Source organism: Equus asinus, chromosome 20 (genome assembly GCF_041296235.1).
Source record: "Equus asinus isolate D_3611 breed Donkey chromosome 20, EquAss-T2T_v2, whole genome shotgun sequence".
Lineage (NCBI taxonomy): Eukaryota > Metazoa > Chordata > Mammalia > Perissodactyla > Equidae > Equus > Equus asinus.
This window is the reverse complement of record NC_091809.1, coordinates 53,511,688-53,534,001: the sequence shown is the minus strand read 5'-3', so window position 1 is coordinate 53,534,001 and position 22,314 is coordinate 53,511,688. Positions and strand designations below refer to the sequence as shown.

The window sequence follows — 22,314 nt, the reverse complement described above, 5'->3', positions numbered from 1 at the left end:
CAAGTTCATTAAAATTGTCTTCTTTGGACTTGAAGAATTCAGTGTCTCCCTTCCAGCTGATGTTCAATGATATTTCTCCCATTTGTGATGACAGAGAATGAACTAGGGTCTTCATATATGTCCAAATAGTAGAACTTTTCCTTTTTAACTCTACACTCACAGGGAGCAAAACCAAATAAATAGAGTCAGTTTATTATTGATGGATTTAAAAGTAGCATCCAGCTCTGGATCCACAGTTGCAACTAACCGAGGAGCAGCTGCAATAATATTTTGAAATGAATATTGTTTTAATATTTTACAGAAAATTATTAAAATTAAAAATTAGATCAGTATAGTTTAGCAATCAAAAATCTTCCTATGAAGCCTCTACAAATTCAGCCTGAGAGGTCATTGCAAATTCTGCTAGCCCTCCAAAGATGATTAGTTTCTTTTGAATAATGCTTAAAGGAAAATAGTCTTTCAGCTTTATGAGTAAGTTAATCTTCTGGGAATTTTTTTCCCCAAACGGGAAATTCCTCTGAAACTGTCATAGTGCAAAACTACAAAAAGAAAGGGAAAAAAATCCTAGGCAAATGAACAAATAAGAAATCAAAATTGATTGGTTCATTCAACTACACTATCCCTTATCATGTCTGGGAAGAGCTACCGTGCGTTAATTTTTTATCAGCTAGAAATGAAGGGGCAATGCTCCTAACAGAAGTTGGAAATGCACATATTTAAGTGCTCAACAAGCCAAGCACTAGCACATCTTGTCAGACACTGGAGTGGATCCAATAAGAAAGACCCTCCAATACTGCTGAAGGGACATTTAGAGACAGAAATAGGCATATCTTGTGGCAACAGTCATTTTATCATCCTTCATACTCCAGTGTCCATTTAATATCAGTAATAAGATTTGTTGGTTAGTACATTAATTCAACATGCATCCTTCATGATTACTTCTATTTATTATTCTTGTTACTAGTAACCGTTATGTTATATTACTGGTTATTATTATTACTATTCCTATTTACTGGTTATTCTTATTATTTCTATTATTATTAGGAAAAGAGTAATTTTCCACTCTCAGAAGGATTGCATCCAAACTAGAAACTATCTTCAGGTTGCTGCCAAGCTTTCTTTCCTACAGTAGGAAGAGTGAGGGGTACGCAGCATTGTCACTATGCTGGGGGCAAAATCAAACTGAAACAGCATCTAAGTGAAACAAAACATAAAAGACACGATATCTTGTGCTTAAGAAGAGAGAGAGTAACCCTGGATTCAATGTACACCATGAAATCATAACCCTAGAACCTAAAAATTTGTCACAAACCAGTGGATCTGGCCTACCTGCCCTCTGAGATGAACTCTGGAAATAAAACTCAGAGCCCATAAGTATGGCGGGAGGATTGAGCGCAAGATAGGCAGTGCTCATCAACTGGAGTTGTGTCTAGTTGGTTTTCTTCTACATCAGATATGTGGTATCTCTGTGGGGCCCATGATAATAGGCTTTTTCCAGAAAATTTTGTAAACATCATAATTGAAATGATTAAATTTATGTGTTGGCTTGGGAGAGTAAGAATACTATGAAAGAAATAATGAAGTGTTAAGATTTTCTTAATAAAAACATTTTGATTGGAACTTCCACTTTTGGCCGTGAGATAGTAACAGGCTCTGGAATTACCCTCTGACCATAATGAGAAAAGTGAACCAAAAAATAACAGTTTCAGATATTGAACAACAGAGAGCACAGCACTGTGTTCTCCTAAAGAAGGGAAACAAATGAGGTGAGCCCTACATTTACCTCAGCTTTGAGCCTGGAGAGAATTTCTAGAGGACAGAGCAGGGAGGGGGAACCCAAGCAGGATCTAGAAATATTGTTGAATTGAGGAGACACTTTGAAGTTTCGGGAGAGTGAGATGGCTGGAATTTATAGGGCAGAGCACTAGAGAAGAGAGAGGTACATAGAGAAAAAGCAACAGAAATCTGCCTAGGGGTCCGCTTGAATTGTGGACTGAACACTTATCTCCACATGCATAGGATGAAACGCCACAAAGCCAGGAAAAATTAACTTCTGGGGAAAGAGTAATTACCAGGTAGCTATGAAGCAGGATAAGTCCAAGTTTTACAAGGACTGGGGTTCTTTCAAGTTCCCAATAGCCAGAGTGAAGTGATGCTGACGAATACACTTGACATTCAGTTGAGATCTCAGAGAGAGCACATCTTGCAGTGCGACAAAATTAACCATAAAAAAAAGGCCACACTCGACTTTTACCATTGAAGAGTTTAAAAGCAAGCCTTGATGTAAACTTGCATGTAACTTAATTGCATGCTAGGACAAAGTCCAACACTGTTTAAAGAAATATCACAAAATCCAGCACACAACAATGTAAAATTCACTGTGTTCATCATCCAAAAAAATTACTAGAATAAACATAAGAAGATACAGGAAAATGTGATTCACAATGAGGAGAAAATAAGTCAATAGAAATATACTAAGAAATAACAGAGATGATGGAAATAGCAGGCCAGAATATTAAAACAGCTATTATAAATATTTTTAATATGCTTAAGGATCTAAAGGAAAGCTTGAACATATGAGGAGACAAATGGAAGATATGAAAAAGAACCCAATGGAACTCCTAGGGATGAAAAATAAAATACCTAAAATGAAATTTCCGCTGGATGGGATTTTTATTTTTTTAAAGATTGGCACCTGAGCTAACATCTGTTGCCAATCTTCTTTTTTTTTCCTTCTTCTTCTTCTTTTTCTTCTCTCCAAACCCCCCCCCCCCCAGTACATAGTTGTATATTCCAGTTGTGAGTGCCTCTGGTTGAGCTATATGGGACACCACCTCAGCATAGTTTGATGAGCAGTGCCATGTCTGCACACAGGATCCGAACCAGTGAAACCCTGGGCCGCTGAAGCAGAGCATGCAAACTTAACCACTCCGCCACAGGGCCAGCCCTGGGATGGGATTAACATCAAATTCGATACTGCAGAAGGAAAGATTAGTGAACTTGATGATGTAGCAAAAATCTATCCAAAATGAAACAAAGAAAAAAGACTGAGGGGGAAAAAAATCAAACCTAAGGGAAAATATCAAGCAGTCTAATATATATATGTATTTGAAGAAATAATGGCCAAAAATTTTCCAAATTTGTTAAAAACTATGAATGTATATATACCAGCATTTCAACCAATAAGCAGCAAGCAAGATCAACACACACACACACACACACACACACACACGCACACAAAAGAAAACACCAAGGCACAACATAATCAAACGGATGAAAACCAACATCTGCGAAGGTGTTCTATAGCAGAGATTAGATTTGCTTCCATGCTAAGGTAATAAAATTAAAGTCTTCTCTTCTCCCGAGAGACATTTAAGCATTATAAAAATAACGCTTACTCTGAGTCAGCAGGCAGATTTGTTTCCTGACCAGAAGAATAAGGATAATGTCTCTCTCCACAGGGGAGAATGGACAGGTTTGTTAGCAGTCCCTTTATGATGTTAGAGGTTTCCAGCTGTGACACAGATCCACTGTATGCATAATCATTCACCTGGGCCCTCCTCCACATCACCCCCATAGGTCTTGGGGGGCAAGGAGAATCAATGCAAATGCAAAGCTCATGCTGTGCTATGAGTAATAAACTCTGAATCCATTTGGGTTCATGTCTCCTCACTGGCCAAGTCCATGGGGAGCAGTCAGCCAGAGCAGCACCTGCAGTAGACACCGTTGCTTACGAACTGCTTGACATAGGCAACGATAGAAAAGACAAATCTAACCTCTAGTGATCGAAAGTAGATCAATACTTGCTTGGGACTGGGGTGGGGAGGATTGACTGGGAAGGAGCATGAGGGAACACTTTGAGGTGGTTGACCATTTTGTCGAAGTTCATCCTACTATAAACTTAAAACATGTGACTTGTGTTGTATGCAAAGTATACTGTAATAAAATTTATTTTAAAAATACTTTGGCCTCACCATATGACTAGTATATGTCTGAGAGGATATGTAAGTGGTAATTCACAAGTCAAAGGCAATATGGCATCACAGAAAGAGCGTTCAACAAAAATTAGTTTGTCACCTTGAATAAGTCAAATAACTTCTCTCTGTCCAAATTATTTAGAAAGGTGAAGTAAAAGCTATATACATCCCAAGTTTTGACTGCACTAAAAAACTGAGATTTGACATACCTACACTGAGCTCTTTGAAAATCAATTTTATTTTAAAACATATAGTTGTATATACTTTTTAATCATCAGTTTGTTTTCAATAAAGGCGTTTCTGCTATAAAGTACTTGAAAATCCTTCCTTATAAAATCTTAAAAGAAAATTAAATTTGGGACAAACCACTCAAAATCTGTGCAATAGTCTAATCTGAGCAACAAAAAAAAACAATAATAATCCCAACAAAAAATATTAGTCCCATTAAAAAGATAATACGTTCCTAATAAACAAAGAAATGCTATTATAAATATGAGAATCTCACCAAAAGGTGAAGTTTTTATGATAAAAGAGGTGAAGAATTGAGGTTTCCAATTAATAGAGAGACAAGAGCAAATACTGAAAGATCAAAAAAACCACGCAATAAGTACTCCTAAGATAGAGCATATTTCCAAACTGGGGGAGGAATGACAGGATGAGCGGGCAGCACGCACGCTACTGTATTCTCCCACACTTTGCTGTGCTCAGCTCTGGGAGTGGATTTTGCCTTCCGCTGCATTTTTGGTTGCAGTTAATACACTGCGAAACATCGACATCATCAAAGAATGTGACTTTCACTTCATACGGACACTATTCTCCAATTTACCAATCATGTGTGAGCCAATTTGACTCAGAGAAATACGTGTCAGAGAAGCAGAATAGACTGTACTTTTGTTTAATCTTTGAGCACAAAAGTCAATTCCTCAGGAAAACTTTCCCTGACCTCTTGTCCCAGACCAGGGCAGACTCCGCCAGGCACACGTTCTCAGAGCTGGCTGTACTTTTCCTTTATAATATGTACCACACTTTATATCCTTGTGAAATTATTTTCTTACTGTTTGACTCCACCATGAACTGTAAGATGTATTTTCACTCACCACTGTACCCTCAGCACCTGGCTATAGTGCCCGGGCCCAAGAAATATGGATTGACCAAAAGAATTACTTAATTAACTAAATTAATAATTATTATGCCATTAAAGTAAAACTCAGCTATGGCATTTGTAAAATTAAAATTTACAATACTATTCTTTTTCCCTGTGCCCTTGGTTTTTTTAATTTTTAAAATAAGAAACAAAAAGCTTGGATTATGTATGGATCTACTCTGTTGGTGACAATGACGAAACACAGTGGGAGAAGAGAAGACATGGGAAGAAAGATAATAAGCTTGATGAATAAAAAATCATTCACATTGCAGTTACCAGATCTCTATTATAAAAGATTACAAGTTAGCCTGCTTAGATCAATATAATACCGCCCCCCAACTTCACCTGTCTAATCTATCTCCAGGAATGAATTAAGAATGTCATTGGAAATAACATTATTACAATTATTTGTTTCCATAAAATTCATTCAGTGATTTACCATCTACTTTATTTCCCATTGTAAATGGCTCTACAGGGTAATTTGTCTCACATTGATTAGGCAATAGCACATATACAGCTAAAAAAGGGATCAATATAATAAATGCTGCTTTATTTTTTCCCCCCTCAGAATGCTATGCCATTACTCTTTCCTCAAAATTCTACAGATTATTGAGTTTGAAATTATCATAGAAGTCACTGAGGAACAAACTAAGGCCCAGAGAAATGAAATATTTTCTTGCTCAAAGTCATACAGTGAATTTTTGGAAGATGTGGGATTAGAATTCAGATTGTCTAAGTCCCACTTCAGTAGTACTGAATGAGTTTTAGCTGATCCTGAATCTTCTCTCTTTCTAGGGATTTCTACATGTCTTCTTTCTTTTTCTTCTTTTTAGAATAAAGTTTTGCTTTAATCTGCTGTAAATCATTAGACCCTGATAGGAAAATCCAATGCTTTTACTCTGCCGTATTGCAATTTCCCAGATTATTCCATCTGTGTATGAAAGGTGAAAACAGGAAACTCATACACACGTACACACAACAAACAATAGGAATTACAGCCAGGAGGAAAAAACAGTTGATTTGCACATGCAATTTAAAGTAATAATAAACCTAAGGCAAAGCCATGTTTCTATATCCCAAATCTTCTGTCATTCTTAGAGATATGTTGACCTTGTCAACTAGGGATCAATTTTATTGCCTTCAGATGTGGCTTAAGGCTTGGGAGCTCCTAAGTATTTTGCCAAGTGACTGGCAAATTACATCCCAGGAACCACTAAGAGTTCAGGTGGGCTTCAATGTAAGTTTCCAAATTAAAAGTCTCAGAGTAACGTAAACTCAGAACCACACAATTGAAGGGCTCCTTTCAAAAGCAAGACAGTTGGAGCCTCAGTCCCAGGGTAACTTAGAACCTTTCTTTCAGAGATTTATACTCCACAGGGTCCTCACAATAGGATGATAGAAGCAAAGAATGCATTTTAAGATGAGCACTTACTGAGGAGGCAGGATGTCTGGGGGTTACAAGCACAAAACTGAAAATACAAACTCTACCTGTGTTCAAATCCAACTTTATTTCTCATTAGCCTGTCCCCTAAGGCAAGTCATTGAATTTCCTTGTGCTTCAAATGCCATGGCTATGAAGTGGGAGTATTGACAGTATTTAAATCAAGTACTTCACTTATGTCATAGAGTAGTTATAAGGATTAAATTAGTTGATACTTTAAAGCATTTAGAGAAATAACTGGGACCTCTCATTACTGTATCAGTGTTTGTTCAATAAATAAAATGATTTCCCTGACAGCACTGAGGGAACTTCTTTTAAGGAAGTTCTTTCTCCATAGTTCCTAAAAGTGCAGCCTGTGGTCCTGTTTACTCCTACTGGTGTGATGGTTTGGAAAGAGTGGTCCTTTTTCCATCTCGACATACAAATAAATAGAAGCTTGACATTTAAGGCTGAGAGGCTGCCGCATTGCAGTTAGCCTCCAGGGTCAAAGCTAATCTCTTAAGGAAAAATAAAATAGTAAAATAAAATATCTTAAAAAAATAAAATAAAAACCAGAAACAATGAAGTCTGCACACAAGACATGAGCTAGGTCCTTGATCGTAGCACTGAGTGGTAATCAGGGCATTAGTTAGTGTCTCCCAAGTCCCTCAGATGTACTTTTAATAAAAGGTAGATTGTAATCGTTGCCTCACGGACAACCAAGCTAATTCAGAGAAGGTAACCTGAATGCTTCTATAAAATAGGTCAATGGCGATGGGCAAGTAGTCGACATTCAATGAACAAATAAATAATAACAAATATACACTGTGCAACATTTTATGCTTATATACTTATATACAATATATACAGTGTCAAGCAGTTTTCTAGTTGCTTTACAATAATTCTATGAGGTTATTACTGATTTTATCTCCACTTTAATGACGAGGAGTATCAGGCACAGAGAGGTTTAAAGTTTTTTCTAAGGTCTCATATGAGCAAATGTTGGAGCTGGGATTCAAACCTACACTCTGGAGTCCACCCACTGAGTAATTATGCCAAGAATGAGTTTAGGACACAATTCAGACAGACAATATGACAGCCATGGGAGTATGCAGCTCAGATCTCCATTCAGTTGCGAGTTCAATAACTGCTGGCTCCAGCTATTTCAGGACCCACAGATTTTTTTTCTTTTTAAGATTTTATTTTTTTCCTTTTTCTCCCCAAAGCCCCCCGGTACATAGTTGCATATTCTTAGTTGTGGGTCCTTCTAGTTGTGGCATGTGGGACGCCACCTCAGCGTAGCTTGATGAGCTGTGCCATGCCCGCGCCCAGGTTTCGAACTGACAAAACACTGGGCCGCCTGCAGCGGAGCGCGAGAACTTAACCACTCGGCCACGGGGCCAGCCCCAACACACAGATTTTGAACGAAGGCTACACTCCTCCTGGGCAGTCCTCCACCAAAGACCACGAGAAGAGGATACTAGGGCCTGGCTGCTTTTGCTTAAAGCAAGACTCCTCTAATAGGCAGTCTTTGCTCTGGCGCTCCCTGTTGGGTTGGCAGAAACTGTCAGATCTGCACAGTGGCCTGTGGCTCTCCCTGCTCAAGTTTGCCTCCTCTCCCTTTTTGCTTTCACAGGTATTACCCGCAATAAACTTCTTGCACTACTAATTTTGTCTCAGCATCTACTTCCCAGAGAAAAGATCTGGTATTCCCAGTCAAATATTGGCTGAAATCTCACCAGTAGGAAAGGGGTATGAAAACTTTAGTAACAAAAATCTGAACTGAAGGAGGGGCCAGCCCAGTGGTGTACTGGTAAAGTTTGCATATTCTGCTTCAGCACCCCCTGGTTCGTGGGTTCAGATCCCGGATGTGGACCTAGCACTGCTTGCCAAGCCATGCTGTGGTGGCCTCCCACATGAAGTAGAGGAAGATTGGCACAGATATTAGCTCAGAGACAATCTTTCTCACACGTACACACACACACACAAACTGAACTGAAGGTGATGAGCACAGACCCAACACGTCAAAATTGTCTGGCTAGATGTGTGTCAAGCACAAGCAGGATGTTGAACTGCTTGTACTCTCACTGTAACGCAAAAGCATTGGCCGCAAGTTGCTTTGCCACTTCACTGGCAAAGCTTTCATCTTCACTCAAGTACTGATTTTAATCTTATGCTAAGGTACCAGCTTTCCATTTGTCATTTCAACACCAGTAAGAGGATGAAATCTGACTTAATTGCGGAATACTGACATTTTGGCAGATGCAAATGCTTCCTACTCCCCCAGTGTTACATGGAAGAGAATCCAATGTCTTGTGCCTCACAAAATTCCACAACTGAGGTGACTTCTTCCCATTTAAGAGGCAGACATTTTGCCATTTCAAAAGGCCACTAAACTTTTATGTCAAGTCCAAATTAGGTCCTTTATTGATTAATTTCCTAGTAAAAATTATAGAATCATATTTTAGCAAAGAGAGGAAGATGGGAACACATTCAGATTTCTCTACCACAAATTCAGCCTCCTGGAAATAAAGATAGATAGCACATTATGGTAAAAAATTAAAAGGCAGGAGATTACTTATAATTTTTTTAATTGTATAAATAAAGGATCCTTTGGGAAGAGATGTTGTAGAAGTACTTATATGGTATATAGGCATACTGCCACGTACGATGGTAGTATTAGTTAGGGTTCTTCAGTTGTAAGCAATAGATAGCAACTCTAGCTAACTTAAGCCAAAGGGATGTCTTAGGAGGATGTGAGATTCTCAGAAAGAATGGAAGGCTAGAAAGCAGAAACTGAAACAATGGAACTACATACAAAGAACAGTATGACCAAGGAGCCTTGCTGGGGTGGGATGGAAATCCAGCTCCTTTCATCATCATCGTCCTTCTGTTCAAGATTTAAATTCCAGGCGGAGAAGAGCAGACCGACCTAGCCTGTGTCATTACCTAGTCCTTGAGGAGGAGTAAACAGGACCCCAGATTACAATCACAGCAGATAATATCCTTTGGGGAAGAGATAATTCCTAAAAAGGAAATAATGTTTCTTTTTAAAAAAAAGAAAGAAAGAGAGAGAGAAAGAAAGAAAAAGGGAGGGAAAGAAGGAAGGGAGGGAGGAAGGAAGGAAGGAAGCAAGCAAGCAAGCAAGCAAGCAAACAAGCAAGCAAGGAAGGAAGCTGAACAGCCAAATAACTTTAACTGTTTAATAGCTTATGTCACTCTTCTCAATTAGTACTAGTGCACACATTCAGTAAAATTGTGATGACTTCTATCTCTTGAAGCTAATCAGCCTTCAGTGGAAGGCATACAACACAAATAAGGAGATTAATTTCAAACACTGTCCTGTATGTATCTTGTGGCTTGTTTGGCGGCCTCTTAGAGTATCATGCATAACTCTGTGGGTACACATACGATAGTTTCTGAAGGACAGTCAAATATTTAGAAAGAAGACGTTTTTAAAAAATATTTAGAACTGTCTGAGAATGGAATGGACTTCGTAGTATTGGATCAGTTCTTTGAGAGCGAAGCAGATAAATCAGAGTATCTTTTGAGGAGGGGACCAAGATGGTGAGAGAACCATCCTGATAAAACCATATGATAAAAATCATATGAAGAACTGTTGAAGGAATTAGGAATATTTAATCAGGAGAAAAAGGTCTCAGGAGGAATAGGTTAGCTGCCATCACATATTTGCCATGTGTTGATGATCTTAGAGTCACTATCTTCCCAAGGATTAGATTTGGAAACAATGGAGTTCAAAACCAAGCAGTGGATTCAGAATAAACGAGGGGAGATTGGGTCAACCTTCACCGGAAGTCAAATGCTAAAAGAATTCCTATTGTAAAGAAACAGAACAAGGAAAAAGTTAGAGCTGGGGTTAGGAAATTATATAAAAAGAGAATTGAGCTTGATATAATAATAGTAACAAAAATACTGGGTTTTTTTAGCACATACTATCTACTAGGCACTATGTTCTACTCCTTAAATATCACTACATCTCAAACTTTCAAACCCTAGGATCCTTAATGACAGAAGGAATAGAATGCTTACCTTCAGATCCCAGGCGGTAAGACAAAAAGAATCCACGCCAGTGGTAAGATTGTTGGGGCTTCTCACGTTTTCCATTAAAAGCCCACAGGACTTTTTATTCTGCTTCATAAAACATCAGAGTTTAAATTTAAAAACTAATATTTTTTTATTACCAACAGCTTAATTTCAAACACTGTCCTGTATGTATCTTGTGGCTTGTTTGGCGGCCTCTTAGAGTATCATGCATAACTCTGTGGGTACACATACGATAGTTTCTGAAGGACAGTCAAATATTTAGAAAGAAGACGTTTTTAAAAAATATTTAGAACTGTCTGAAAATGGAATGGACTATCTAAGGAAACTTGTACATAGACAGGGTGACCTCTGGGCCATCAAGGGTGAGTTCAAAGCTCATGAACAAAAGTAGAGCCCTTCAGAACCCTCACACACAGCTGGTGGGAATGCAAACTGGTGCAGCCACTATGGAAAACACTATGGAGATTCCTCAAAAAACTAAAAATAGAACTACCATATGACCCAGCTATCCCGCTACTGGGTATCTACCCAAACAATTTGAAATCAACAATGCAAAATAACATGTGCACTCCTATGTTCGCTGCAGCACTATTCACAATAGCTAAGACATGGAAACAATCTAAGTGCCCATCGACTGATGATTGGATAAAGAAAATGTGGTATATATATATACAATGGAATACTACTCGGCCATAAAAAAGACAAATTCATCCCATTTGCAATAACGGGAAAGGAGCTGGAGGGAATTATGCTAAGCAAAATAAGCCAGACTGAGAAAGACAAACACCAGATGATTTCACTCATATGTGGAATATGAACAAACACATGGACAAAGAAAACAGTTCGGTGGTTACCAGGGGAAGAGGGGTGGGGGATGGGCACAGGGGGTGAAGGGGAGCACTTATGTGGTGACAGTCAAGAAATAATGTACAACTGAAATCTCACAATGATGTAAACTATTATGAAATCAATAAAAAAATTAAATAAATAAATTACAGCCCTTCAATCCACTCCTTCAATTCATCCATCAGAGGCACTTCCACCTCCTAGCCTTCAGAATTATCCCAACACCTGAAGCTCCAAGCACAGTGACCAGCATAGGGGAAAAAGCAGCGAAAGGTCCAAGACCCACAGACCCTTTAAAGAGGCTACAAAGTAGACAACCCAACACATAGGAGGAAATAACTATTTTGCTACTGAATTGCATATGTCCCATGTCCCAGTTCTCCTATTCTTATGGTGATGTACTTTTACTAGTGAGCCAGCGCAAATAGAGAATTTATGAAATTATTCAGAGAGTTTAGACCCGGAGGGAATCTTAAGATCAAGTGAGTCTAGTCTTCCTTATTTTACAGTTGAGAAAGCTGAATATCTATGAAGTGGAGTGGCTTGCCCAAGGTTGCACAGGTTTAGGCGCAGAGCTGGGCCTTTTTATTCCCAACTGAATGCTCTTTTTGTAATGACAGGATGTGTTATGACGGAAGGGGAAGCTTTAAAACGGTACACTCAGGCACAGCCAATTTCCTAGCTTGTGACCTTGGGCAAGTTGCTTATCCATTCTGAGCCCCAGTTTTCTCATCTATACAACAAGAATAATACCCACTTCAGAGGATTTGAAGAGGGAATGTTCACAAAGCAGTTAGCACAGGGCCCAGCGTATGGAGGTTGCCTCCAAAAATACTTCTGTTCCCCAACTTCTAGCCTTTCTCGTTTGGTTGTTTCCCAAGTCCTCCTGCTGACACTGCTCCCATGGTTTGAATAAGAAGAATGGACTTTCCTCTCCTTTTTCCAAATCTCACAATTAAGAGGAAGACACAGAGAGACAGAGAAACGGGGCCAACGCAGTGAAATACTAACAGTTGGGAAATCTAAGCGAGGGGGATCTCAGAGTTCTTTGTACTTGACTTGCAAATTTGAAATCATTTCAAAATAAATTATTTCTTAACAGAAAGATAAAACCCATACCACCACATGTTGTTTTTCTTCCATTCGAAAGTCCTGTTTTATAACAACTGGACTAAGGTTTTTAACATCAAATGAATCTTAAAATACATCCTGTTAAGTGTGCCTTTCCAATCCCTCTGTTGTAGAGGAAGTTAGGTTTGTGATTCCTCTTTCATTTGTTGAACACATGGAACAAAGAGGAACTGTGCGCGGGCCTAGGGCACAGGCTGGAGCTCAAAAGTGCCTTGGTTTGAATGATAAATGTATGGTCACCCCACATTAACCACCAATTAAGAAGAGGTCATATGCTTAATTGGAAAAGTCCCAACATAGGGGAAAGTAATTGAGAGTCTTTTGTGTCCAAAATAGTACAAATAGATTCCAACTGAGAAGAAACTCAAATTTGTTTTCCTTTCACAGTGATTTATGGTGTTTTTTCTTTTTTTTTTAATGATTTGGAAGCTATCTCCACCAACAACTGAATCAGATACATATCCTTCATCTGATAAAGCACCAAGATCCTGGTCAACAATAGGTTTGGTAAGCAGAGATTGGTCCCTACATACATTATTTTTAACTTTATGAAAAGCTTTCCATGTTTTGACATTTAAATAATCTGTGGGCAGTCTCTACAAGGGAAAAGGGAAACACTAATGATATTATCCTAGCAAGGATCTTCTCAGATCAAAAATTAACATATAAAGTAGGAATGCTAGGATAGACCCAAGGCAACTTCCCCTCCCTCAAACTTCAGCATATAATTCATTCATTCATTCACTCACTTATTTAGTAAGTATTTATTGAGTTCTTCTAATTACCAGTTATGCTAGAAGCTGGGGTTGTATAATGAATAAACTAGATGAGGCCCCTGCTCTCACTGAGTTTAATAACCTGATGGGGAAGGCAGTCATGAACAAGTGGTTATCATAAACACAGTAAGTTCTCTGGCAGGGTGCTGTGGGGGAACACACAAGAGGGGTACTCAGCTCAGTTTAGTGGGACAAGGGCGCTTCCCAGAGGAAGTTATCTCTAGGCTGAGACCTGACGTTCAAGTCAGAATTGACCAGGCCAGTTAAGCAGAATGTTTCCCAGGCAAAAGGAACAGGTGTAATTATCTGGAAGTTAGAAATTCTAAGCAGCTGGAATGTTGAGTGCAGGAAGTTTGGGATAAGGAAGAAAAATAAGACGCAATGCAAACCAAACTACACACACTCGCTATCCTCCAAGAGCTTACGTGGAGGGGAGGGTTCCTTTGCAACGTGGCTCATACGCAGCTTCCTTTGGGTTTTTTCTGTGCTTTCTGACATACAGTCTTTCCTCTTGAGATAAGACTGCCTGGGTAAAGTTGACTTTGAGCAAAGCTGTTTTGTAGGTGTAGCTTTTCTTTGGTGCCTTTCTCCCTCCACTATTGAAGTCCATTTCTTTAGTTCTGATATAATAGAAATAATTAACATTCGTGGAATACTCTGTATGTGCCCAGCACTCTCTCAAGTACCTTACAAATGTTACTTAACTAACTCTCAAAGATAACCCCAAGAGATTGGGGCCGGCCTGGTGGCACAGCAGTTAAGTTTGCATGTTCCGCTTTGGCGGCCAGAGGTTCAGTGGTTAGGATCCCAGGTGCCGACCTACGCGCTGCTTATCAAGCCATGCTGTAGCAGGCGTCCCACATATAAAGTAGAGGAAGATGGGCAGGGATGTTAGCTCAGGGCCAGTCTTCCTCAGCAAAAAGAGGAGGATTGGCAGCAGATGTTAGCTCAGGGCTAATCTTCCTCAAAAATAATAATAAGAAGAAGAAGAACACTAAGAGGTATTATTAATATCCTTATTTTACAAACAAAGAAACTTGGGCTTACATACTTTAGCTGGCTAACTTTTCCAAGGTCACGGTACTAATAAATGGCAGCGTTGATGTTAGAATCCAGTTCTTTACGAGTCCAAAGCTCACCTTCCTAATCATCCTGGTACCCAACCTCAAGATACCTAGTTAGTATCCCATTCCCTGCAGAGCCTTCCTCTCAGGTATCTATCAGCTAGTAAATTAAATGAGGTCATTATGGGCCTGGCACATAGGAGATATGCAAAATGCTGGTGGTTAACTGAAGTATTAACTGATAGAGTTAGTTACATTAACTGTGATTTTTAAATGGAGAATTCTTTAAGACTGCAAATACCTTCAAGGCCCAGAACAGTGAAACTATTCTGATGGAAAGATGATTGGCATTGATATATGGAATGGTAACCATGGCACTCCCTTCAATCACACCTTGGAAACGACTACAGTAGTCTCCCCTTATTGGTGGGGGATGCGTTCCAAGACCCCTAGTGGATGCCTGAAACCAGGAATAGCACTGAATCCTATATATACTGTGGTTTTTCCTATACATACATACCTATGATAAAGTTTAATTTATAAATTAGGCACAGTAAGAGATTAACAACAATAACTAATAATAAAGTAGAACTATAACAATATACTGTAATAAAAGTTATGTGAATGTGGTCTCTCTTTCTCTCAAAATATCTTATTGTACTGTACTCACCCTTCTTCTTGTGATGACGTGAGATCATACGATGCATATGTCATGAGATGAAGCGAGGTGAATGATGTAGATATTGTGACAAAGCATTATTTTCAGACCTGGTTGATCACAAGTAACTGAAACCAAGGAGAGTGAAACCTCAGATAAAGGGGACAACCATCTTCCCTCTTGTTGCTACACTTCCTTTTGAGTGATGATTTTGAGGTCTTAACAGAAACCGACACCACCACCACTTTCTTCCCTTATGAATCAGGGTGTTAAACAGGAGAGCAAAATTAGGCCCTTTCCCAAACTGCAGCTATGATAGCAGCTAGAAAAGTAGGAATTTCCAACCCCAGTCAGAAGGGAAATTTGGAACACTGTCATGCCATAAGTGTTCTGCCTTCTCTGTAATCCGTGGAGCTTGTTTATCGTTTTAGATAAACAACTTGACTAGCTGTGTGATCTTGGGAAATAATACTTCACGTTTGGAGCCAAATTTTCTTCTTCTATTAGAAAAAATAGGCTCAACAAAAATGATCTCTAGAGATCATTCCAGGTCAATAACTCTAAGAAACCAGCTGTAACTAAGACTTTTCTTAGAAGTGTCAGTATATGCATCCAGATATAGTATAAAGTTGAAAGGAACCTGAAGGATCATCTAATCTAACCCTGCAAGGCTGCCTCACTTATCTTTACTTTCCTTATGCCTAGCATAAGAAATACTCAAATGTTTGCTCTTATTGAGCCACACCTAATCTGGTGCACAAATCCTCTCCAACGTTCTCTCTGATATGTGGCCATTGGCCAATGCATAGACTACATACCTCAAAGGCCAAGATCACTACTTCTGGAGACAGCCCATTTCTTTTTCAGGCATGTATAACTGCTGTTCACTTGTCTTTATGCTGAGCCAAAATACGCTCTCTGTAATTGTACTCATCAGAGAAAAACACTTTAGGCCACATGAGAAGTGGGTAGGCAAAGGACAAGGCTACATGGGATTTAACAAGCCATAGAGTGACAGGGCCCTTAAAGGTCTTCTTTGAGCTTCCTTCTCATCACATATGTAAAAATAGTCTATGTGAGGAAAGAAGACAAAAATACTGACCTTGTGAACAGAAGAAAATGGAGTGAAAGTAAAGTAGGCCTCCCTGTGAACAGGAACAGTGTTCGTGCTTTTTTATAAATAAAGGATAAGTGGGGCCAAGGTCCAAACTATAAATGACCCAAGGGTTCTTCTAATAATGAAAGAGAGAATGTGAAAAACTCAAATGAATCACTGTCTTGATTCAGGCTACAAGGCAGACATGACAGTGAAAAATGTGTCCTGGGATTAAGGGTCGTGCCTGTTAAGACAAGTGTGGAGTCATTTCAAACACAGCTTCCCTGTGCTCTGATGAAAAGCCTCGCTGGTCATTCTCTACAGGGAGCTTCCCATTCACTGCCTCCTGCTCTGGGAACAGGAGCAGAGGCCATGTCTGAAAAGATAAGCTGTAAGTAAAGTACAATATAGAGTGGCCACCTGCCAAGGGTCAAGGGTTGGGGTTTAGGGGCATTATCTTATTGATCTCTTTTGTCCTGTGAGGGCATGAAATATTTCTGGTTGTACACAAAGAATGCAGTTTTGTGGAAGGAAGAAAGCAATGCTTCATCTCTGATTGGCAGCAAACTTGAGCAAGTCCCTTAACCTCTTTGTAGCGTAGTGCGCTTGTCTCTGACCAAAAGGTGGAGGGATGCAACACAGGCCTTCTATTGGAATCTTGCATTTATTCATATTATTTTCTCTATCATGGATGCTCTGTTCCCCAAATTCTGAGAAGGGAAAATGTAACCTTTCCTACCAAAGTCATTTCCCAGCAAATGGCCATGGCAATCGGCAACATTGTTGAGTGCCTGGAACCCCACATTTGCTGCAGTCCCCCTCTGGGGTCTTTCATTGTTCTCAGCTGAAACCTGGCCCAGAACTACAGAGGGAGGGAGTTGGTTTCAGAGATTATGAGTCACTCATGAGACCTGTTACCAACTTCCCCTCCCAGGTACTTTTGGGGCTTCTTAAACAAATCCAAAACCATGACCAATTTTCTCCACATTTTAGGTTGACTTCACTGGACCTGATATGAGCTCTGAAAAAGAGTTCCCAGGGGCCTTAAAACCAAAGAATAGATCAGTGTACCACGGGGTCTAAAAGTGGCCACTGAATAAGCCACTTAGCTTGTTGGCGTCAGAGGATGGGCAGATAGTTTGTAGCTAACCATCCTAAATCTCAGATCTAATTCTTTTTTGAAGTCTCTAAATAGATTTTTTTCTTTATTTCTGATATATTTGGACCTCTTGATTTTTTAAAAAAGTAGCATAAATTAAAGAGTTTGTAGCAATACACTGATCCAGGCCTTTTGCTTTGTTTTGTTATGATATTTCGCTGTGATAAGAACACTTACCATGAGATCTACCCTCTTAACCAATTTGTAACTGTTCAATACGGTATTGTTGACTACAGGTACAATGCTGTACAGCAGATCTCTAGAACTTACCCATCTTGCTTAACTGAAACTTCATGCCCAATTATTAACAACTCCCCTTTCCCCCCTCCCCTCAGTCTCTGGCAACTGTCATTCCACTCATTGATTCTACGACTTTGACTACTTTAGGTACCTCATATAATTGGGATCATGTAGTATTTGTGTTTCTATGACTGGCTTATTTCACTTAGCATAATCTCCTCAAGATTTTCCTTTTTTTTTGGAATTTCCTTCTTTTTTAAGACTGAATAGTATTCCACAGCCTTATTCCATAATATGTACCACATTTTCTTTATCTATTCATTTGTTGATGGACGTTTAGGCTGTTTTCACATCTTGGCTATTGTGAATAGTGCTGTAATGAACACAGGAGGGCTAATATCTCTTTGAGATCCTGATTTTAATTCTTTTGGATAAATACCCATAAGTGGGATTGCTGGATCATATGGTAGTTCTATTTATAATTTTTTGAGGAACTTCCATACTGTTTTCCATAGTGGCTGCACCATTTTGCATTCCTATCAATAGTGTGCAAAACTTCTAATTTCTCCACAACCTTGCCAACACTTGTTATCTTTTGTTTTTTGTTAATAGCTGTCCAGACAAACATGAGGTGATATCTCATTGTGGTTTTGACTTGAATTTCCCTGACAATTAGTGACCTTGAACATTTTTCATATACCTGTGGTCATTTGTATGTCTTCTTTGGAGAAATGTCTATTCAAGTCTTTAGCCCATTTTTTAATCAGATTATTTCAAATCTAATATTTTCTATGACACCTTTCTTAATTTCACTTGTGCCAGCAAGGACCGAAAGTAATACTTGAGTGAAACAAAGCAACTAATTGGTTTGTGGCCAATGACCCTATCTTCTCCCCATCCTTCTTGATGTGATTCACTCAGGAAATATCAAAAGGACTGGCCATTCCCACCAGCCCAGATGGCCGGTGGGTGGACCATGGATGGATGATCCATGGGACTCTGGTGCCTTCTGGATTGATAACTCTAGGCAGAATGGATACATAGCTGTTCATCTGTCACTAAAAATTGGCTGAGCTATTGGTAATAGTAGCAAAGCATTTTAGTTTTTATAAATCTATTTTGACCGTGGTCAAATCTTCCCAACTATTTTAGGCCTTAGGATTGCATTCAGAGCCAGAGGGAATGGACAAACTATGTTCATAGGCTGCTTTCCAACTTTATACCCTACAATTTTGTGAATGTGACTATGGTAAGTATAAAAAAAAATTGTCTTCCTGCAATACAGAAGTCTTCAGAAATGAATCATTTCTTTCCTTTCTTCATTGTTATTCACATTAGTTTTTGTATATCATGTGATACAGAGTTCAGTCTCATTACTAGCAGAAATATCAATGAAAACTCACTGATTGCTCTAAGGGTATACATGTCAGTAAGCATGTATTAATTATAGTAACTAAACAATTCATTCCTTGTGACTTTCATGAATTATATTAATTATGTATTGTTTAATTTTTCTGATTTTCCAAATAAATTCAGGCATGTGCTATACCACTAAAGTTAATTAATAATGCATTATCTAATTCCATTAAAGTCACTGTTATTCATCATTCCCGGTCAAGTATTCCAAAGGCCCTAAAGTATTACAAAGTTTACCCTAAAAAGAGTTATTTTTTCCATTTTTGTGTATAATTTTCACACTAATCCACACATCAACTGTTTTTTCTAGTTACTTTTACATTCATTCTCTCTTCTCTGATCCATGTTTCATGTTGTGCTTTTCTGTTCCTTTTCCAATAATCTTATCTTTTCTTTGTTTCTATAGTTTCAACTCCCTTCCATTCATCAGCATTTTCATGTTCTTCCTCACTTACATCTGCTGTGATAGTTTTTGTGTTCCCCAGCTTCAATGCACAGCTTCCCTTCCATTTTCCTCCCTCCCTCATAGTTCTCCATTATCTGTGAGCGTCTTTGTCCATTGTGCTGCTGGTCAGACGCTGCACAGGCTTTGAGCAGGCCATGAGGAGTCGGCATTCTGGCCACAGCTAACGATCTAACAGCTCTGTAAGCTGCAGGCAATTGTCACATTCAAGGAGGAAAGAGAAGCACAGAGAAAACACTCAGCCACAACATTTTCAGTAATGACAGTGTTCTAGAAATGCAATAGGGACTAACTGGTGTTCAAATTGGCTTACCTCATTCAACAAACAGATCTTGTGGTCAGGCTCCCAGAGTGGGTGCTGAAGGCCGTTTCCCTTCCACTTAAGTTTGGGTTTTGTTTATGTTGTGTTGTTTTGTTTCTGTTTGTTTCTTTACCAAGAAAGCAATTTCATTTCTTTGTGCTTTGCTTTGCCTGCCTGCCTCGCCGAGGGATTATCTGGTGCTTATTTAATCTCCCACAGTGGAGACAATGGTTTATCCCTGCCTGGTGGCACCACCTGGAGGGAGTGTGCCAGGAGACATGGGGGTCACAAACACAACAGCACCAGCATGACCTCCTGGGCCTTTCCCAAGCAGCCTTATCCTATCAGTCAACATGGATTTCTGAGCACTTGATAGTTCTCTGTTAAATTTTGAAGATACATGGATTTATTAAATGTGTTCACTGCCCTCCAAGAGGCAGCAATTTAGGTGGGGCAAGGAGATTAATGCAAACCAAAGAGATAAAGTAACCAAGCAAGACCACGTGTGACTACGTCAGGGAAATAGATTGTAAGAGCAGCTGGGGTTGAAAAAGGCAAAATCAGGGTCAACTAGGAAAAACAGGGAAAGCCTCAGGCTTTGAGCTGGGCCTAGGGCGTAGCATTAGATAGAGAGCCCAGAAGGTCAGGAGGATTCTAGGCCACAATTCTGACATCACATGACATGTTGGGATGCCCCAGGTCTTGGTCCTTGGACCTTTTTTCTTCTCCATTTATATTCTTCTCCACGGCTTTAATACTATCTAATCTAATAAGCTAATGATTCTCAATGACTCAAGCCAGGATCTCCCTATTCAAGACTTGTGTTATTTACTTGATATTTACAATTAGTTGTCTAAGAAACTTTTCCAAGTTAACATGACCAAAACAGAATTCTCTTTTACTTTTCCAAGATCCACTCTCCCTCAAACTCTTTCCTATCTAATTAAATGGGACCACCAGTCACCAGTTAATTAGACCAAGAATCTGGGGGTCGTTCTTGATTCTTCTCCTTCCCTTAGGCCATATCCAATTAGTTAAGTTCTGCTGTTCAGTTCAAAAGCATATCACACATCCTACCAGACCCTACCATCACTGTTGCTGTAACCCTAATCCAAGCTGCCATCCTCTCTTCTAGACTGCATGATAACCTCCCCCAGGTCAGCCTGCCTCCACCATTATCCACACACAGTCCATTTGTCACACAGAGTGATCACAAAGTGATCTTTCTAAGGTGAAAATTAGGGCATTTGCTCTCTGGCTAAAAGTCCTCAAAATGGCTTTCTATTCCAGTGGAATAAAATCCAGCTCCTTACCACAGCCATGAATGATCTGACCCCTGCCTCCTTCTCTGACCTCATCTCTCACCATTCACACTGGTCTTTCAATCCTTTAAACCTCCTAAACTAAGTCTAGCCTCGGCCTTTGCACCAGCTGTTGCCTCCATCTGGAAAGCTCTTTCCCCTAATCTTTGTGGGACTTCCTTCTCTGTTCAGTCTGTTCAATCGAAATGTCTCCTGGACAAAAAAATTTCCTGATTGTTCTAGCTAAAAAAACTCTGCCTACCCTTCCTCACTCTCTATCCAATTGCTGTGTTTTATTTTCTTCACAGGATGTATCTGCAATTATACTATGTATTTACTTGCTTTTGAGTTATCTGTCACCTCCACTGCGTGTAAGCTCTCTGAATGCAGATGATCTGTCCACTGCACTGTTTCTCCAGTGCTTAGAATGATGCTAGCAAGTTCTCAGTAAATGATTGTTCAGTGAAGGAAGCTGATGTGGAATGTGGCCCTAGATGGGTGAGGGAGAAATTCAATCTGAATGAGGATTCACAAGGTTGGCATGGGGCCGGAACTCGGGGACGAGGTAGAGATTGCGAGACGCATCCTCTGCATGGACGCTGACACTGTCTTCTCAAGCAGGCAATTTGGATTTTGGATTCTGGAGAAGCCCTCATAGAGAAGGAATGAAATCAAAGTGCATACTGATGCGGGGTCGGTGAGCCGAGGAGTAGAAAGAAAGATTTCTTAGACTCTTAAGATCTGGCAGTAGTGCTCTTTTATTTAGGGAATAGTGTGGAATAGCATGGGGACAGGACCCACGGGCAGTCAGAGCTCCTGCTGCTGCCCCCGCTGGCACGGGGACAGGACCCATGGGCAGGCAGAGCTCCTGCTGCTGCCCCGAGTTGAGGGTTAGGGCTAAATTTAAGGCATAGGTATGTGAGTCATCTCTTTACGAAGACAAAGGAAAGAACATGAAAAAAAGTTAAAATGGTATCAGTGCAGGTGGGGTCTGGTCGTTGGGTGATCCCATGACTTTTAGACAAGAATCAAATCGGATTAAGTAAAGGTCAGAAGCCACCACCCTAAATCAGTTACATGAGATTGCCAGACAGCAACCAACTTAAGTTCTTGCCTTCCACATTAAGAGCTTCTAGAGATAAGACCATTCCCCCTTCTTCCTGGCACAGAGAGGGAGGCATCTTCACAGATAGAGGTTTCCCTTAGAAATGTAAATGTTTCCCAGCAAAGGGGCAAACAAATTCCACTCCTTGGAGC

General features: G+C 39.6%; 1 long non-coding RNA gene across 3 annotated transcripts in view; it reads right to left on the bottom strand.

Annotated features, from left to right (window-relative positions):
- Nucleotides 1–22,314, bottom strand: part of LOC123279087 (uncharacterized) — a 163,422-nt gene that overhangs the window by 136,832 nt on the left and 4,276 nt on the right. Inside the window, exons 2-3 of one of the 3 annotated variants that reach the window (XR_011495702.1) lie at nt 15,094–15,209; nt 10,592–10,693 (exon numbers count right to left, since the gene is read on the bottom strand). This is a non-coding gene — a long non-coding RNA (uncharacterized lncRNA). The remainder of the gene's footprint in view (nt 1–10,591; nt 10,694–15,093; nt 15,210–22,314) is intronic. The other 2 variants (XR_006516929.2, XR_011495703.1) reach the window with 2 other exon arrangements.